The sequence below is a fragment of the Aquarana catesbeiana genome, linkage group LG01 (genome assembly GCF_042186555.1).
Source record: "Aquarana catesbeiana isolate 2022-GZ linkage group LG01, ASM4218655v1, whole genome shotgun sequence".
NCBI lineage: Eukaryota > Metazoa > Chordata > Amphibia > Anura > Ranidae > Aquarana > Aquarana catesbeiana.
The window spans coordinates 776252286-776271665 of NC_133324.1; the positions used below are offsets into that span (position 1 = coordinate 776252286).

Consider the following 19380-nt stretch of genomic DNA (forward strand, 5'->3'; position numbering starts at 1 on the left):
ATATTCCACAGTTCTAGATAAATCCATGCAGGAGGAGGCTGGCATTGAAAGCCTTCTCTCTCAAGCCATCAGGTACTAATGTACCATGAAGAGGCTGGCATAGACAGGCTTACCCTGCAAGCCCAGCAGGCACTATGTACCAAGGGGAGGGTGGCATAGAAAGGCTTCCTTTGCAAGCCCAGCCGGCACTATATACCAGGTGGAGGCTGGCACAGGAAGGCTTCCCTCGCAAGCCCAGCAGGCACTATGTACCAAGGGGAGGGTGGGGTTTGGTTGGCTGATTGTTTTTTTTTTTTTTAGGTTTTATTACAATGGTTACATATACTAAATAATACACACACACACACATCGAATAAAGGTAAATTATATTATCGATTAGTAATAAGCAAAGCTTCAAATGTAACGCCATGTCCTTATTAGTAAATGCTAGGAAATGTGCTCAATACATTAACCTTATTGTTTTATTATTATTATTATTATTATTATTATTATTATTATTATTATTATTATTATTATTATTATTATTATTATTTCTTCCTCTCTGTCATTTTTTTCTGTGATCACACTTTGGATCACTAGTGTGAAAATAGGGGATACATTTTCTATGTTGTGCTTTACTTGAAATCATCTCAACATAGCCATCCAGGGGTTGTGTGATCTGCACCAATTCATTCCATATTTCAACTATAACAATTAAACAACATGGAGTACTAATGAGGCTAAGAAGCAGAGGCTCCTTGGCTTGGTAAATACGGGGCAATTGCTATTACTTCCATCATCCAATCATATGCGAGACGAAATTATTTTTTTCATTAATTTCTCTTGTTCACGATGGAGTATTTAAAAGCAATATTGTTTCGCCTTATTTACCAAACTAGTAAATCAACCAGGTTTTAAGATATTACTGTCTCCCTGATTTTTCTTTTTCCCGCTCTCTCTCTCTCTCTCTTTCTCTTTTTTCTCTTTCCTACTCACCAATCTATAATAATAATATATAATAATATATAATAATAATATAATAATGCAGAAAAATTACCCGTTTTTTCGCTAATAGTTGATTCATTTGTATCTGGGTAAAAGTCAACATTACTTCGCCCTATAGTAAATATTCTGTCTCTATACTAGTTTAGTAAATCAACCACATTGCACAACTAAATGTATTACTGTATCCCCATCTTTCTTTTTCTTTCTTTCTTTCTTTCTTTCTTTCTTTCTTTCTTTCTTTCTTTCTTTCTTTCTTTCTTTCTTTCTTTCTTTCTTTCTTTCTTTCTTTCTTTCTTTCTTTCTTTCTTTCTTTCTTTCTTTCTTTCTTTCTTTCTTTCCCACACACCCTTTCTAAGATGCAGTTTTTGCTAATTGCACTCAGTTATTTTAAATTGTCTCAGGTTGTCGCCTATTTGTCGCTGCATAATTTCATGACATTGGTGCTGGAAAATCTCAAGCCTACAAACCCTATTATCACACGACCAGATTTTTAGGGTAAAAGTTGAAGCTGCAAAGTGGATCAAAGGGTAAATTCCCCTTTTGATAGAAGAAATATTTGATAGAATATCAGAGAGAAATTTTGGCGACTTTGATAAACACAGCCCTTGGATAACAGATGATGGATTGCATCATGGACTAATCTGACAATAGAAATACACGGACAAATATATGGCTAATATCAAACAAGCGAAATATGTATAGAATTAAGCTATGTGTAGAGAAATGTTGATGTACAAGGTTCAGCTACCTATGGCATCCAATCAGGTGAGTGATTAGTTGCTCCCCTATGTTAATTCTAAATATGAGTTATCAATGTTGAATATTGATGAAAAACATACAAATAAATAGAATTTGCAATATTAATCATTTTAACAGCTTTTTATGGGTAATATACTATTTAGGAAGAATATTGGTGACAAAACGTTGTATAGATGAATGGAGATAATGATGGTTTTATCCCTTTCTGGTACTGGTTGGGTAAACCGCTTGCTGTTGGTGAAATTTGTTTAGCTCGCCCTTGTAATATATTGTCCTTTATGGAGAACAGACCCGCAGAATGATAGTCTCAGCAACAGCCATCCTCATTGTTTTATTATGTGGGAAGAACATATCGCTGCAAGTGCTAAATATATTAATTGCATCGTATTGAAGGTTTATCCGTTCAGAAATGTAGATATGCTGTTGGCTGAGAACTCCAAAGACCTGTCTGAATTTCAGCCATTTGTCTGCATGTTAAATAAAGTGAACCCTGTACAGGACAGCATCCGACTGATAGGAATGCACACAATTCATCACACACGTGTTAAGATAGAGTCCTCATTCCCAACTTCATGGATGATACAAAATGATTTTAATTGAGTCAGAGGTCAGCCAGTGTCAGTCCTAAACGTTTAGCAAAAATAACAGTCCATTATAGCTATTACATGGAGCCAGGGTGACTGTTTTAAATGTTTCATATTAAACGGTGTATCTTACTAATAACCTGTATTATGTGTAAGTGTGCAGAAAAGGGATTTTCTGCTTTACGAACAAATTAAACTGTTTTCCAGCTGGATAAACCGACCCAATCTCTGGTCATCTCACTGCAAATCATTATGGTCTACAATTATTCAAAGCTAGACATTGATGCTGGGGCTTGTTGTCCCTCTGCTGCTATAGGAAAAAAATGTCATACCTTGTTAAAAAAAAAAGGGGGTATGCATTTTTTTTAAAAATGATCACAGTTTTGAACAAAGATAATTGTAAATACCATTGTAGACCTAAAAAAGACTCGCCGCTATAGGATTTGCTTTTTTATTTGAACCTTTGTAATTGCAGTGTTCCACATAGTTAAATTAAAATATAACTGTAATATATTTATAATACACCCATTACTACATTAATGTTTTTATTCTAGACGTAGGGAGAGAGAGAGAGAGAGAGAGAGAGAGAGAGAGAGAGAGAGAACACTAATTTATAATCGAATATAATAGGCATACATGCTAATTGGTAAGTGCATAGTGCATATTACAAAACATATTGTACTAATTAGGGAGAGAGAGAGAGATACATGCTAATTTGTAAGTGTATCGTGCATATTACAAAACATATTGTACTATTAATTGAGAGAGAGAGAGACACACATGCTAATTGGTAAATGCATTATAAGGCATATTACTGTTATAATGTATTATATATATAATAAACTCAATAGTCCACTACTAAATTAATGATTTGAGACTTATATAGGCGAAGAGGAGAGAAGAGAAGAGAAGAGAAGAGAAGAGAAGAGAAGAGAAGAGAAGAGGGAGCGCTGTAATTTATAATCGAATATAATAACCATAAATAAGTGGTAAACGTATTATAGGATATGTTACAAAACATATTGTAATAAACTCATAATAAGCTCGTTAGTCCACTATTAACATTAATGATTTTTAGATATAAACGTAAAGAAAGAGGAGAGAGAAAGGAGAAGAGAGAGAAAAAGAGGGAGAGAAAGACTATAATTTATCATCGCATATCATAGACATAAATGCTAATTGGTATTGCATCATAGGGCATATTACAAAACATATGTTATATATATATATATATATATATATATATATATATATGAGAGAGAGAGAGAGATAGGATAGAAGATTGTAATTTATTTATGAATGTTATTTGGTAACTGTAATACAGTACATTACAAAACTTATATATATATATATATATATATATATATATATATATATATATATATATATATGCAATTATAATTCTGGTGTTATATCTTTTAAGCCAACACACTTTTCTGTGATATATAGAGTAAGAGAGAGCGAAAGAAATAGTTTACACATATGTGGATAGACAGGTAGATGGATACAGAAGTCAAGAGGGAGGTGTAGTATATATAGGGAGGGAGGGAGGTATATATATATATATATATATATATATATATATATGTGTGTGTGTGTGTGTGTGTGTGTGTGTGTGTGTGTGTGTGTGTGTGTGTATATATATATATATATATATATGTGTGTGTGTGTGTGTGTATATATATTTTATGTAAAATATGTTGCATTGATAAGTGTTCTCTTGTCCACAGATATATGGCACTTGTTCCCTAGGACGGAGTACAGCAGTGTATTTTGCACAGTATTAGGTATGTAAGGAAAGAGGTGAAAAGTGAGTACACTGTCCCCAGCACACATGCAGGACTGGCTGCAGGGGACACAGGGGCTGGCTGCCACCTCCACCCCACTGCCACTTGGGAGGTCTGTCCTCAGCACATCCACAGCTAACAGCTCCCCACAGGAGGCTTTCTGGAGCTCACAGGGTCATAATTATGCCTCTAATACAGGCTGCCATCTCATTTGACGCTAGGTTTAGAAACAAGTCTCCGAGTTCTTTGTGTGGGTTAGCTGCAGTAAGTAACACGTTTTTTAAATTAACTTTCCAAGCTTCTCTGAGTGCAACCTGAAAAGGCGATTTAAAAGTCATGTCGTTTATGGGAATGAAATGGCTGGAAAAGGCAGATCTTTATCCTACAATGAGTGTTACGAGGAGGAGGATTCCTGTTATTAGGGGAATGAGATGGTGCAGATAAGCAGGGGGCTCACCTGAGCGGTGCTGACACTCAGCACACCATGCAGCGATCCGGAGCGGCCATCTATTTACTGCACCGGCCGATCGCTGCCTCAATCTGTTCCTCTATTAAAGGCTTTACGTGGCTTCTTCTCAAAACACAAATCTGGTGTAAGAAGGAAATGTGCACTGATGACTTGTGTAAAGCTGCAGAACATCACGCCTCAGCTACAGACAGCTCTCTCTCCCCTTCTCATAGGTCAAAGTGTACACGCCTGGGTGCCTGGATGAATGCTTGTGGGTTTATACAGCAGGGACCATGGAGGAACAATTCTCTTCCATGTTCCCACACTGCCAGCTTGGCTTCTACATAGATAGATAGATAGATAGATAGATAGATAGATAGATAGATAGATAGATAGATATTATTATAGATATTATTATAGATAATAGATAGATATTATTATAGATATTATTGCAAATGCTAAAAAAAATATTGTAATCTCAAAAAGCTGACCGTATTGGGTCCAGTTGATTGAGTTGCAATGTTGATTGTGTTATATGTTAGACCAATACACATTTTTTTGTGATAGATATATATATATATATATATATATATATATATATATATATATATATACCTCCCTCTTGACTTCTGTATCGATCTACCTGTCTATCCACATATGTGTAAACTATTTCTTTCTCTCTCTCTCTCTCTTACTCTATATATCAAAGAAAAGTGTGTTGGCTTAAAAGATATAACACCAGAATTATAATTACAACTGCACATATATACACAAAGTCTCTCTTCCTGTACAGTATTTCTCTCTCTTTACATATACTCTGTTTATATTTATGTAGAGTCTGAGGTTTCTCTCCCTCTCTCTCTCACTCTTCCCCCCTTTCTCTCTCTCTCCCCTCTCTTTCATACACTCTTTCTTCCCCCTTTCTCTCTCTCTCTCTCCTCTCTTTCATACACTCTTTCTTCCCCCTTTCTCTCTCTCTCTCTCCTCTCTTTCATACACTCTTTCTTCCCCCTTTCTCTCTTTCTCTCTCTCTCTCTCCCTCTCTGACTCTTCCCCTCTTTCTCTCTCTCTCTGACTCTTCCCCCCCTTTCTCTCTCTCTCACTCTTCCCCCATTTCTCTCTCTCTCCCCTCTCTTTCATACACTCTTTCTTCCCCCTTTCTCTCTCTCTCTCTCTCTCCTCTCTTTCATACACTCTTTCTTCCCCCTTTCTCTCTTTCTCTCTCTCTCTCTCCCTCTCTGACTCTTCCCCCCCCTTTCTCTCTCTCTCTCTCACCCCCCCCCCCCTTTCCCTCTCTCTCTCTACATGTCTACTCTTTTTTTTTATACATGTGTAAAGTCTTACAGTCTCCCTCTTCCCCCTTTCCCTTTAATATATATATATATATATATATATATATATATATATATATATATATATATATATATATATATATATATATATATATATATATATATATATATATATATATATATATATATATCCCTCTAAGTACACTCTATTTTCATGTGTGTAAAGTCTTAAATTCGCTTCCTCTCTCTGTCTATATATATAGAGAGAGAGAAGAGAGAGAAAGAGACATGACATATTAGATTATATATTACAAAAAGGTAAAATAAAAATTAATTCACGGATAATCACATGACACGAGCTGACCAAATGTAATAATAGTAAATAGGTAAAATCCCATAGCAGCACACCACCATTGCGGTCCCTGTCCCCCAGACCCATGAACGGTGTGAATACTAAAAGTTCATAAAGCTGATCACTTACCAGCTGGCAGGTAGGTGTCCTGGAGAGAAGAGCTGTGACCATGGGACTGCACACACCGCACAGCACAGATCCAGAACATCATCCACTTCACCGAATGGGGCTTCCAGTCGGGACTTTACTTAAATAAGAGCCAGGGCTCGGACACAAAAGATACTGGCTGACAGCAAGCTTCTATTTTCATTGTGTTGTAGTGATCTGGATCATCTAGAGAAGCTTTTTGAAGAGGTTTAGAAGGGAGGCAAAGACTTTTCTGCTGAGAAACTCAATCTCACATACAGTAGCTGTTCCATCTGGGATCTGTCACTCCTGACAGCACCACAGGGCACAGACAGAATCTTCAACACAACACTATGTACAGCTACAGTTAGCCTACCCTGTTTAATCGCACAGCCTGCTAAATCACACATACATAATACTTCCAGGAATAAAATATATACCCCTCTGGAGCTTAGGGCCAAGGGCTGCTAAAGCCCGGACACTGCATGCAAATAGGAGTCAGACAGGTGGACATCACTCTGCCTAAATCATCACCAATATATTATTTCTGATTTGTTTTTCTGCTTTTTTTTTTTCTTGGTTGTTTTGACTTAGCATCTGCACCCTTTTTTGTTCTTGTACAGTTTATAAATTTGATGACAAACTTGTGTTTGGCAACCGAGACATTAATAATCTGGCTTGTCTGTGATCGGGGCTTCCCAGTCACTCAATAAATCCATAGACATTGTTAAGTATTTAGGATTAAAGTGTTCTGCACTGGGCTGGACTGGATCGAGTTCACTGGTATACGACTCCCCAGTGTTCTGATGTTGTCTTCTATTGTGAGTTTGTACAGTGTTGTCATCCATTCACTGAGAGCGAGCAATGCTATACTAGTCTACGAGAGAGAGCTGGGATTATGATGATATAAAGAGTAGGATGGAAATCCTACATGTATGCGTGGAAAAATACAGTCAGGAAATAATAATGTTAATTATTATTATTATTGTTGTTATTATTATTGTTATTGTTGTTGTTGTTCATGATGACGCTGTTGTTTCTGTTGTTTTTTTATGATTAGCAATCATTTACTTATTTGCAATATCTTCCATTACATACAGAATTGGGCTGATTTACTAAAAAGAGTTGAGAATCTTCATCCAATAAATTGTGGGAATATTCACATCAAATTATCCAATCATGTGAAAAGCCAATCCCTGTTCACGCAGAATACCCAATCATGTGCAGATGTAATCAGTAAACATGAATTTGCTTTTCACGTGATTGGATATTTGGTGTGATTATTCAAATAATTTATTGTGTTAAAATCATCAACTCCTTTAGTAAATTAGATTATTTTTATTTTTATTAGGAAAGCCAGCAGTCTGCAAAGTAAACTGCAGTAAAATATAGTCAGCCAGAATTTGCCCATCACATTCTTATTTCAGTTAAAAAAAAAAATGTTGGGTTCCTACTATGCAGTTTAGGCTACTTGATTGCATAACTTGTGCTGTTTAATTAGGGTAACCCTGAAAACATAAACACTGATGGAACACTAGTAACCAGAATCACGACACAGAAGCTTACAATCTAAAATTAAGTATGGGCTAGATAAGGGGAGAGGGACAGAAGCAACTTTGTTGAAGGAAACAGTAATGTGATCAAAGAAACTAGATAATTATAATGACATTATTTACTGGAATGTATTACTAGTAATAATATTATTTCATTTTCATAGCCAAAGAGCAGACTGTAGTGACCTATAGCCACCAATCAGAATGTGTTACTTACTATTCTGATTACAGAGAAGAAAAAATGATTGGTTCCTATAAAGTAGGTTAGGCTATTTTATTGAATACTTTATGCAGTTTTTGAGGGTAACCCTGAAAACATAAACACATTGATGAAACACATGAAATGAATGTTGGGGTAGCTGTAGCAATTGTGTTGGATGATACAGTGGTGTGATCAATGAATAGGCAAGTAAATACTTGTCTCTAATGTGTTACTATTATTAAAATACATTTAAAATACATTTCAAATTATACATTTGATAGGCCAGTTTCCTATTTCTAGTACATCAGCTATATGATCTTTTTTTAAAGAAAACAGCTGACAAGCTGATTGCCAAGAGGATCATACAAGGAAATGACATACAAGTTTCAGTACACTATTTCTTTATAAATAGGCCACATAATGAAATGAAATGTTTGAAATATCCTCTTCAATGTAACTATAAATTAAAGTTAGGTTCTCTGCTTGTACAGGTATGAAACTGACAATATCACAATGATCAGCATCATTCACTACTACTATTACTATTATTGTATTTAAGGTTTTTGCATGCTACCAAATAGTGATTGCATGTATTTGCATTTGTGTATTTCTTTTAAATCTCATTTTACCCTGACGTTTAAACTTTTACACTTCCCCTCTAAGACATTTGCATTCATGCCTTTCATCCATCTGGAATAGTGTTGCTCATAGAATTATCTTAAAGATTGCTGTGAAATAAACACACTTTGTTCCCATATGTTATGGTAATCCCCTTCCACTGCCCCACACACATTTCTAAAAGTTTGGTCTCTGAGATCAACATAGGACTGACATGGTTCATCAGGAGTCTGTTGTCTAACTATAAATCCCAGCATGCCTTGCTTAACCGAGGCTAAGAAAACATGCTGGGTTGTTTTAGCTAGGCTTACATTTAAAAAAAAAATCTGTTTATGTCATCATTTTATTCAGAATTACAAAACAAAAGTCATAATCTTTGGTTCATTTAAAGACAGCGGATGGAGATATGAATAGGAATTACATGCCTTCTATTACCTTCTTCTATGAGGAAGTTGATGCTCTTATGTAAATGACTTATAAACATGAAACTTAAGGGGTAACTCCACTTTCGTGGGGGGGGGGTAGCAAATAAAGAAAAAATATAGCGTATACAATTGCGACACAAGTCATATTGTAATTGAATTTTAATAAACATTACCTTTCCGTTTCAATCTGCAGCTGCTGTAATTTTCTGTAAAATGCAATGTATTATGGCTTCATGGAGTTTTTCTGTACACAGAATGTGTACTGACCACTCCTCAGAAACATAATTTTCTGCTTATGTGATTGGCTCACCAATTTTCCCAGAAGTCTGCCTAAGGAACAAGTCAGATTTCAGGCATCCCCTGGAACAAAAAATGTCATTTTTGGTGAGATTCTCCCAATAGGAACACATCTAAAGGGATGCAGATTTCAGGCATCCACTGGAACAAAAATATCATTGGTGATGAGATTCTCTCAACAGGGACACATCTAAAGGGGTGCAGATTTCAGGCATCCCCTGGAACAAAAATGTCATTGGTGGTGAGATTCTCTCAACAGGGACACATCTAAAGGGGTGCAGATTTCAGGCATCCCCTGGAACAAAAATGTAATTGGTGATGAGATTCTCTCAACAGGGACACATCTAAAGGGGTGCAGATTTCAGGCATCCCCTGGAACAAAAATGTCATTGGTGGTGAGATTCTCCCAATAGGAACACATCTAAAGGGATGCAGATTTCAGGCATCCCCTGGAACAAAAATGTCATTGGTGGTGAGATTCTCCCAATAGGAACACATCTAAAGGGATGCAGATTTCAGACATCCCCTGGAACAAAAATATCATTGGTGATGAGATTCTCCCAATAGGAACACATCTAAAGGGATGCAGATTTCAGGCATCCCCTGGAACAAAAATGTCATTGGTGGTGAGATTCTCCCAATAGGAACACATCTAAAGGGATGCAGATTTCAGACATCCCCTGGAACAAAAATATCATTGGTGATGAGATTCTCCCAATAGGAACACATCTAAAGGGATGCAGATTTCAGGCATCCCCTGGAACAAAAAGGTCATTGGTGGTGAGATTCTCCCAATAGGAACACATCTAAAGGGATGCAGATTTCAGGCATCCCCTGGAACAAAAATGTAATTGGTGGTGAGATTCTCCCAATAGGAACACATCTAAAGGAATGCAGATTTCAGGCATGCCCTGGAACAAAAATGTAATTGGTGGTGAGATTCTCCCAATAGGAACACATCTAAAGGGATGCAGATTTCAGGCTTCCCCTGGAACAAAAATGTCATTGGTGGTGAGATTCTCCCAATAGGAACACATCTAAAGGGATGCAGATTTTAGGCATCCCCTGGAACAAAAAGGTCATTAGTGGTGAGATTCTCCCAATAGGAACACATCTAAAGGGATGCAGATTTCAGGCATCCCCTGGAACAAAAATGACATTGGTGGTGAGATTCTCCCAATAGGAACACATCTAAAGGGATGCAGATTTCAGGCATCCCCTGGAACAAAAATGTCATTGGTGATGAGATTCTCCCAATAGGAACACATCTAATGGGATGTAGATTTCAGGCATCCCCTGGAACAAAAATGTCATTGGTGGTGAGATTCTCCCAATAGGAACACATCTAATGGGATGCAGACCCAGCAGTTTTCCTCATTAGAGCCCTGCAGCTGCACAGCTGATTGATAACTATGAAAGCACTCCCATTTCTCACTCTGCACAGAGGAACAAACAGAGATTTCTTCAGAATTGCAAAAGATAGGAATCAGCAACAAAGGTTGTTATAATCCTAGCAATGTATATAGATCACCCAGAGGGGAATGTTTTTTTTTTTCAACAAAAGTGGAGTTTAAAGCAGTTTTCGATCCAAATTAAAAATGTAATATATTGCAGCTTACCAAGCATTAGATGTGGTGGTTGCATTAGATTTCTTTTTTTTTTTTTGTTTAGTCTTTTCACTCTGTTTTGACCTGGTGATCTGGCCAGTAACACACCTCCTGTATTAGTGCCCCCAACTCTGGATGAATGAGCATAGAGGTTTACAACAGTCAGCATTTTCAGTTTGGGGGAGGGAAGTGTTAGATGGACTAAGAGATTTAGATACACTAACAACTTGAAGCCACACTCCAGCTCACTCTGCTTTTTTTCTTTTGGGATGAAGCTTTTAGATGAATAAATAAAAGCTGATCATTTTAACGAACTCGGCTCCATAAGGTTATACCCCCAGGCCATTTTTAGCAATTTAGCACTGCGCTATTTTAACTGATAATTGCACGATTATACAACACCGTACCCATACAAAATTTGGTGGTATTCGATCACCACTCGGTTTTTTATTTTGTATTATATAAAGAAAAATTACCTAATTTTTATTTTTTTTTAAACTATGTTTTTTACTTTCTGCTACAAAACATATCCAACAAAAAAATGTAAACATTTCTTCATGAATTTAGATCAACATGTATTCAGCTACATGTCTTTGGTTAAAAAAAAATCCCAATAAGTGTATATTGATTGGTTTCCTTGAAGGCTATAGCATCTACAAATGATGGTATATATACTGGAATTGTTTTGTTTTTGTCATACTACTAATGACGATGATCATCGACTTATAGTGCGGCGGACAATGTGACTAACTGCCACTGACAGTAATACAGTGTTCAGTGTTAATACTTTACACTATCACTGTACTAATGACACTGGCTGGGAAGGGGTTAACATCTCCAGTAATCAAGGGGCTAAATGTGTGTCTAACAAGTGTTAATTTGTGTAATGTCTTTTACTAAAAATCTCTTTTAGAAACAAAGAGATTGTTCCCTCTGTACAGAGCACTGTGTTGATTGTGAACATAGGGCTCAGGGATGTGATTGGACACGGCTGTCAGTAGGTTCCGGTTCTCTGTCGAGAAGTGCCCGCTATTGTGAAGTGCGCGGGACGAACGGTGTATGCGCCACGCATACACCGTACAGAACAGCACAACAGCTGATTTTATGATCAACTGTTGTGACGGCGAGACGACACCTGCGCACAATAGCCGACAGAAGAAATGTTTATGTCAGATTGTGCCCCGTGCTCCCGTGGCTAGTTCATGTCAGTGAGGGGCGGATTTCTACATCAGTGAGGGGCGGATTTCTACATCAGTGAGGGGCAGATTTCTACATGTTGTGTGTGGATTTGTAAATGATGGGCAGTTGGGGCAGAATTTTTAAAGATGGCCAGTGCTGCAAAACAAAACTTAATGCTATTGCGCCATGGGAGTGCGGGGCACAATCTGACATTTCTTCTGTTGGCTATTGTGCGCAGGCGCCATCTCACCGTCACAATCCCACGTGTGCAGTGTATTGCTGTCTCCCAGGGGCACGCTGGATTATTTGTATCCTGAATATGCAGCGATGGGATTGTATTGAGCCTTCAGCATTGCTGATACTAAATCCAGGATCTAAGTGGTGCATCTGGTGTTGGCCCTCCTCCCTCTAATGGCTGCTCCCATAATTAGGAATATTGTTTACATGCCCCTGCTGAGATATTTAGCTATATCTAATATACTTTCTTACTGCTGATTGAACTTTCTCATTCTACCGTGACTTGCATGATTTTGCATTCCAATTTAAGATAGAGAGACATATTCCCTTCTCTGTCTCATCTGTGAACCTTGGCCGTGTCCTGAGGAAGCCTAGCGGTGAAACGCGTAGACATACAATGTGCATGGCATTATGAAATCTGAAGACTACCAAAGAATACTGGGGTGCAATGTAGGGCCCAGTGTCAGAAAGTTGGGTCTCCGTCAGTGGTCATGGGTCTTACAGCAGGACAATGACCCAAAGCACACGTCAAAAAGCACCCTGAAATGGTTTAAGACAAAGCACTGGCGAGTACTGAACTGGCATTGAGTCCATATCTAAGTGCTGGTTCACACAAGCGTGATGTGGGAACCAGTGCGATTCCAGTGCTGATTCCCACATTGCCACATTGCATAGGTGTCATGTATAGGTTCATGGAGAATGGTTGGGTAAATATGTTGAAGACACGATGAAGATACCTCTTGATCCAAGTAAGCTATTGGAAGGCAATAGTGATCAGAAAGACTTTTGTGAAACATAAGTCTTGGCCAGTGTTGTCTGATGGCGTTCCATAAATCTCAGGTTTGATTGTTTGCTGAATTTGGAGAATGTTATCCAATGTCTACTATGAATGGTCACAATGGGATATGTGTGTTGCTCCGGACATCTTTGATCATCACCTGACTTTGCTAAAAGTATGTAGATCAGAAGACCACCATCGAAAGTCTAGGGATGCCTTTAGAATGAATAGTGAATAGCACTATATATACTTTTTTATAGTGTTTCAGATTTTCCAGTACAAAATAATGAAATAAAAACATTGAAAGCAGACCGATTGCTATTGACTTGCACTCTTTCCTTTGCATCATAACTTTCTCTGGTCCCAAAAAATAGTTCTAGGGCCAGTTTTATTTGCAATTTTTTTTTCAGACAGTTTATTTATTCTGCACTAGGAAAAATTATTGTAACTTTTGCAAAGGAGAGAATACAGTTGCCTTTAGCCCCTGCCCACTTCCCCCTGCTCACTTCTTAGAAGATTTGATTGACAGCAGCAGTAGCCAATGGCTCCAGGCTCCTGCCTTTGTGTCCTAAGAGAAAAGAGAAAAAGACCAGTGCTGCTGAAGACAGGCACGGCATTGCCTCGAGAGAGGGCTCAGGTATGTATCAGCTTAAAGCAGAACTATATTCGCCTTGGCTCCAGCATTGTGGAATCCCTGAGCTTCTCTCCTGGCCACTGACATCTTTGGGCAGCTGGCTTTCAGGTCTCGATTGCCAGCTGCTTTCATTGGCTGGGTGGGGATGACCTCACTCCCATGCATACACGAACGTTTAGTCTGATTCAACGTGTGCGGCTCACTGTACAAGAGCAGACAGGCAGGTAAGTAACTTTAATGCAGAATAGAGGAGTTTTACTAATGTGCATACATGAAGCCCATTGCCCTTTGTGAATGGCCTGGCAGCGGGGGGGGGGGGGGGGGGGGGGGGCAAGCTTCCAGGTGAGTTTGTCGTGGCGAAACCAGGTACCCCCTCTCCCCAAAAGATGCCAAATGTGGCAGTGGAGGGAGAGGGAGAGGACAGAGAAGCTGAGCCACGCCGGGTACAGCGTGACCATGCCTGTGGGACCCGCGGACTCGATGTCCACTGGTGTCCCGGCGATCGCGCCACGGAGCTGCAGAGCAGGGAGATGCCTATGTAAACAAGGCATTTCCTCGTTCTGCCTAGTAACATGACAGAGATCACTGCTCCCTGTGATCGGGAGCAGTGATCTGTCATGTCAGTGGTAGCCCACCCCCCACAGTTAGAATCACTCACTAGGACACACTTAACCCCTTGATCGTCCCCTAGTGTTCAACCCCTTCCCTGCCAGTGTCATTTACACAGTAATCAGTGAATTTTTATAGCTCTGATCGCTGTATAAATGACAATGGTTCCAAAATAGTGTCAAAAGTGTCCAATGTGTCCACCATAATGTCTCAGTCACGATAAAAATCGCAGATCGCTGCCATTACTAATAAAAAAAAAACAATAAAAATGCCATAAAACTATCCCCTATTTTGTAGATGCTATCACTTTTGCGCAAACCAATCAATATACGCTTATTACGATTTTTTTACCAAAAATATGTAGAAGAATACATATTGGCTTAAACTGAGGAAACATTTTGTTTTTTTTATATATTTTTGGGGGATATTTATTATAGCAAAAAGTAAAAAATATTGCTTTTTTTTCAAAATTGTCACTCTATTTTTGTTTATAGCGCAAAAAAATAAAAAACGCAGAGGTGATCAAATACCACCAAAAGAAAGCTCTATTGGTGGGAGAAAAAGGACATCAATTTTGTTTAGTTGTAACATCCCACGGCCGCGCAATTGTCAGTTAAATCGACACAGTGCCGAATCGCAAAAAGCACTCTGGTCAGGAAGGGGGTAAAATCTTCTCGGGCTGAAGCGGTTAAGGAATTTTAAGCTGCAATATATTAAAACATTGTTTTTGTTTTCTGATTTAATACTGCTTTAAACAGTTTGTCTCAACCCTCTAACTGTCACTTTTGCTGGACATCTTGGTCTGTTAAAAGAAGTTGAAAAATAACAGACTTACTGGCTGAATCACCAGGTGAAAAAAGTAAAAAAAAACTTAAAGTGTAACTCCACTTTTGTACATTGCAAGGACTTTAATTAACAAACTTTGTTGCAGATTCCTACCTTTTGTCATTCTGTAGAAATCCCTGTGTTTTAGTCTGTGTCCAGTTGGGAAAGTGTATCTAATAGGAGTGGTTTAATAATTATCAACCAGCTGCTGCACCTGCAAAGCTCTAATGAAGAAAGCTGCTGGGTCTGCATCCCTTTAGCCACGATTTCCTATTGGGAGTATCTCACCAAAAATGACATTTGTGTTGCAGGGGATGCCTGAAATCTGATTTGTATCTAAGGCTGCTTTCACACTGAGGCGCTTTAAAGGCGTGATAACGCTAAAAATAGCGCCTGCATAGTGCCTGTAAGAGCCTCTCCACTCACTCCAGTGTGAAAGCCCGAGTGCTTTCACACTGGAGTGGTGCACTTGCAGGACGGTAAAAAAAGTCCTGCAAGTAGCAGGACACACCGCTCCTAAAGCGCCCCTGCCCATTAAAATCAATGGGCAGCAACTCCGAACCGCCGGCAAAGCACCGCTGCTGCGGCAGCGGCGCTTTGTGAGCCATTTTAACCCTTTTTCAGCCGCTAGCGGGGGTTAAAAGCGCCCCGCTAGCGGCCAAATAGCACCGCTAAAACGACGGTAAAGCGCCGCTAAAAATAGCACGCTTTACCGCCGACGCCCCCAATGCTCCAGTATGAAAGCACACTTAGTGTAGACTTCTGAAAAAATCGGTGAGCCACTCACACAAGCAGGAAATGATGTTTCTGGAGAGCGTCCTGTACACATTCTTCGTACAGAACACCTTCAGGTAGACATATTGCATTGCATTTACAGAGGTCCTGTCATGCTTTTTTCTATTACAAGGGATGTTTACATTCCTTGTAATAGGAATAAAAGTGACCCAATTTTTTTTTTTTTCAAAGACAGTGTAAAAAGAAAAAATTTAAATAAAAAAAACCAAAAAAAAATTTAAAGCGCCTCGTCCCGCCAAGCTGACGGTGATTAAACTATACATGTGAGGCATCGCCGCAATCGTTAGAATGAGAACAATAATTCTAGCACTATACCTCCTCTGTAACTCTAAACATGTAACCTGTAAAAAAAAAAAAAAAAAAAATATTAAACATCGCCTATGGAGATTTTTAACGGTCAAAGTTTGTCGACATTCCATGAGCGGGCGCAATTTCGGCTATCGCTGAGGCTCTGATGAAGAGGCTACTCCCTCGCAACATGTAAGCCGTTTGTGATGACATCTGGTTCAAGTTGCAGAAGATTCAGTTCCGATTTTTTGAAGCAATGTTAAGCCTTTTTAAACGTTTGTGAGTATGACTCTTGCTTTTACTATTTAAATAAATTTTATCTTTGGTAATGTGCAAGGCCACTGCGCCCTCCCTGTTTTTCTATATGTTATAGCTCTAGGGACAGCCATTGTTCTGAGGAGGGCTTTCCATATTCTATCCAAAGGGTTTCACTACACCACTTATATATGGACTAAGCTCCTGAGCGCAGGAGATTATTTTGTGTTGGGCGCAATTTTGAAGCATGACATGTTGGGTATCAATTTACTCAACGTAACATTATCTTTCACAATATAAAAAAAATGGGCTAACTTTACTGTTGTCTTATTGTTTATGTCAAAAAGTGTATTTTTTCCAAACAAATGCGCTTGTAAGACCGCTGCGCAAATACAGTGTGACATAAAGTATTGCAACAAACATTTTATTCTCTAGGGTGTCTGAAAAAATATATATAATGTTATGGGGTTCTAAGTAGTTTTCTAGCAAAAAAACAAGTGTCAAAAAGAGGCTCGGTCCTTAAGTGTTTTTAAAAAAAAAAAACAAATGCAGCCACCACATCCAAGAATTGGCAGTCTGTAATTTAATAACATTTTGTTTTTGATACCTCTTTAACCACTTACGGACCGCCCGCCGCAGTTTTAAGTCTGCTGTTTGAAGGAGGATATCTTTGTTATGGCAGCAGCTAGCTGCCGGGGCCCTCCGCCACTTACCGGAGCCGTCGGTAGCGGCGGAGGTGATCGGGTCCGGTCACTAGCTGGGTATGGAGACGAGTGAGGGGAAGATGGCCCCCACCCGTCTCCATACAATTGCTGGGCGCAAGCGACGTCAAAACGTCACTTCCGCCCACAGCTCTTAAAGGGCCATTTTTTTTTAAATACGTTTTTATTTTTTTATTGCATTTTAGTGTAAATATAAGATCTGAGGTCTTTTTTACCCCAGATCTCATATTCAAGAGGTCCTGTCATGCTTTTTTTCTATTACAAGGGATGTTTACATCCCTTGTAATAGGAATAAAAGTGACAATTTGCAGAAGCGAATGCATACGTGAGTAGCGCCCGCATATGAAAACGGTGTTCAAACCACACATGTGAGGTATCGCCATGATCGGTGGAGCGAGAGCAATAATTCTAGCCTTGACCTCCTCTATAACTTAAAACATGCAACCTGTAGAATTTTTTAAACGTCGCCTATGAAGATTTTTAAGGGTAAAAGTTGCCATTCCACGAGCGGGCGCAATTTTGAAGCGTGACATGTTGGGTATCAATTTACTCGGCGTAACATTATCTTTCACAATATAAAAAAAAAAAAATGGGCTAACTTTACTCTTGTCTTATTTTTAATTAAAAAAAAAGTGTATTTTTTTCCAAAAAAAGTGCGCTTGTAAGACCGCTGTGCAAATACAGTGTGACAGAAAGTATTGCAACGACCGACATTTTATTCTTTAGGGTGTTAGAAAAAAAATGTATAATGTTTGGGGGTTCTAAGTAATTTTCTAGCAAAAACAAAACAAAAAACTTTTTTTAACTTGTAAACAACAAATCTCAGAAAGAGGCTCTGTCCTTAAGCGGTTAAGAGTTGACTCTGAACACACAATCTTGTGGAAAATAAAAACACAGGGTATTTACTAGCACAGGTTTGCTTGATCAATGTGAACACATCTGAAATAAGATGAGAGAACAATCACAATTGAAGTCTCTGATATTTCATTTCTATAGGTAGTCAGCCCCAGAGTCTCTAGTGTGTCCTGATGGCACCGGGTGTGAGTGGGAGGAGCCAGGACAGGTGCACTGAACTCTATGCTGCAGCCTGGAAGGAGAAGTAGCCACATTCCCCACTTCATATTTATCACATTTCAGGCGTAATTACCAGCTGAGATCAGTTTTGTGATGATTAGAAACACATCTTCCCTAAACAGGAATTATCATAAAAGTTTCACTTTATTTAATAGTTTGCTGTTGGCCATTATAAGGCCGCCTGTTTACCTTGGAAGGGAGCCATCCATCGCAATATATAAAGACTGAGGTTATGGCTGCAAGATACAAGTCTCACTGTTTATTTTCAGTACCGAAAGGAATGATGTATTCCCAGGGGAGCCCTGGTGTTACGATAGGGAAAATGTATGTGTGTGTATGCGTGTTGGCTGGAAACCTGTGAAAGCAAAAAAATAAATAAAAAATAAAAAATGAAGCAGAAAAAAAAAAAAAAAAGATCCTGTGGACGATGGTGCCATAGCATCCGCATTCCAGCTGGGGGAATAGGCTGGACGAGGATCTGCAGCAGAGAAAGGGGGCTGAAGTCAGGAGCAGGATGGCTCCGCTCCGTCTGATGTGACGTCACCCGCTCTATAGGCTCCATGCATAGATACAGCCAGCACACATGGGGGAGGGGTTTGGCCTCTAATCACTCCCAGATGTCACAAATAGCACATGTAAGAACTTATAGATTGCCCACGGATGAATCCCCCCCCCTCCTTTTTTTTTTTTTGGTCATCAGAACTACACGACCTGCTCATCAAAGCGAAATAAGCCCTTGGAAATACTGGAGGGGGAGTGGGTGGATATTTCATAATAGGTAAAAACATATGATGCAGAACAGGGGGAGACGCCACAATGAATTTATTGATATCTCTGTTAAGTCACTGTTTGTGCAAAGCTGCTAAATGGTGTGTGTGCCTGCTGTACACTCCTGAGATCAGTATGTACTAAAATAATGCAACCTACCAGCATACTCAGGGGCAACCCAC

General features: G+C 38.9%; 1 long non-coding RNA gene across 2 annotated transcripts in view; it reads right to left on the reverse strand.

Moving 5' to 3' along the window:
• The window catches only part of LOC141113377 (uncharacterized), a 64491-nt gene extending 57759 nt beyond the window's left edge, over window positions 1-6732 (reverse strand). The window contains exon 1 of one of the 2 annotated variants that reach the window (XR_012236767.1): window positions 6336-6672. This is a non-coding gene — a long non-coding RNA (uncharacterized lncRNA). Of the gene's footprint in view, window positions 1-6335 lie in introns of both variants that reach the window. The other variant, XR_012236768.1, reaches the window with a different exon arrangement.
• Between the last annotated feature and the right edge of the window lie 12648 nt (window positions 6733-19380).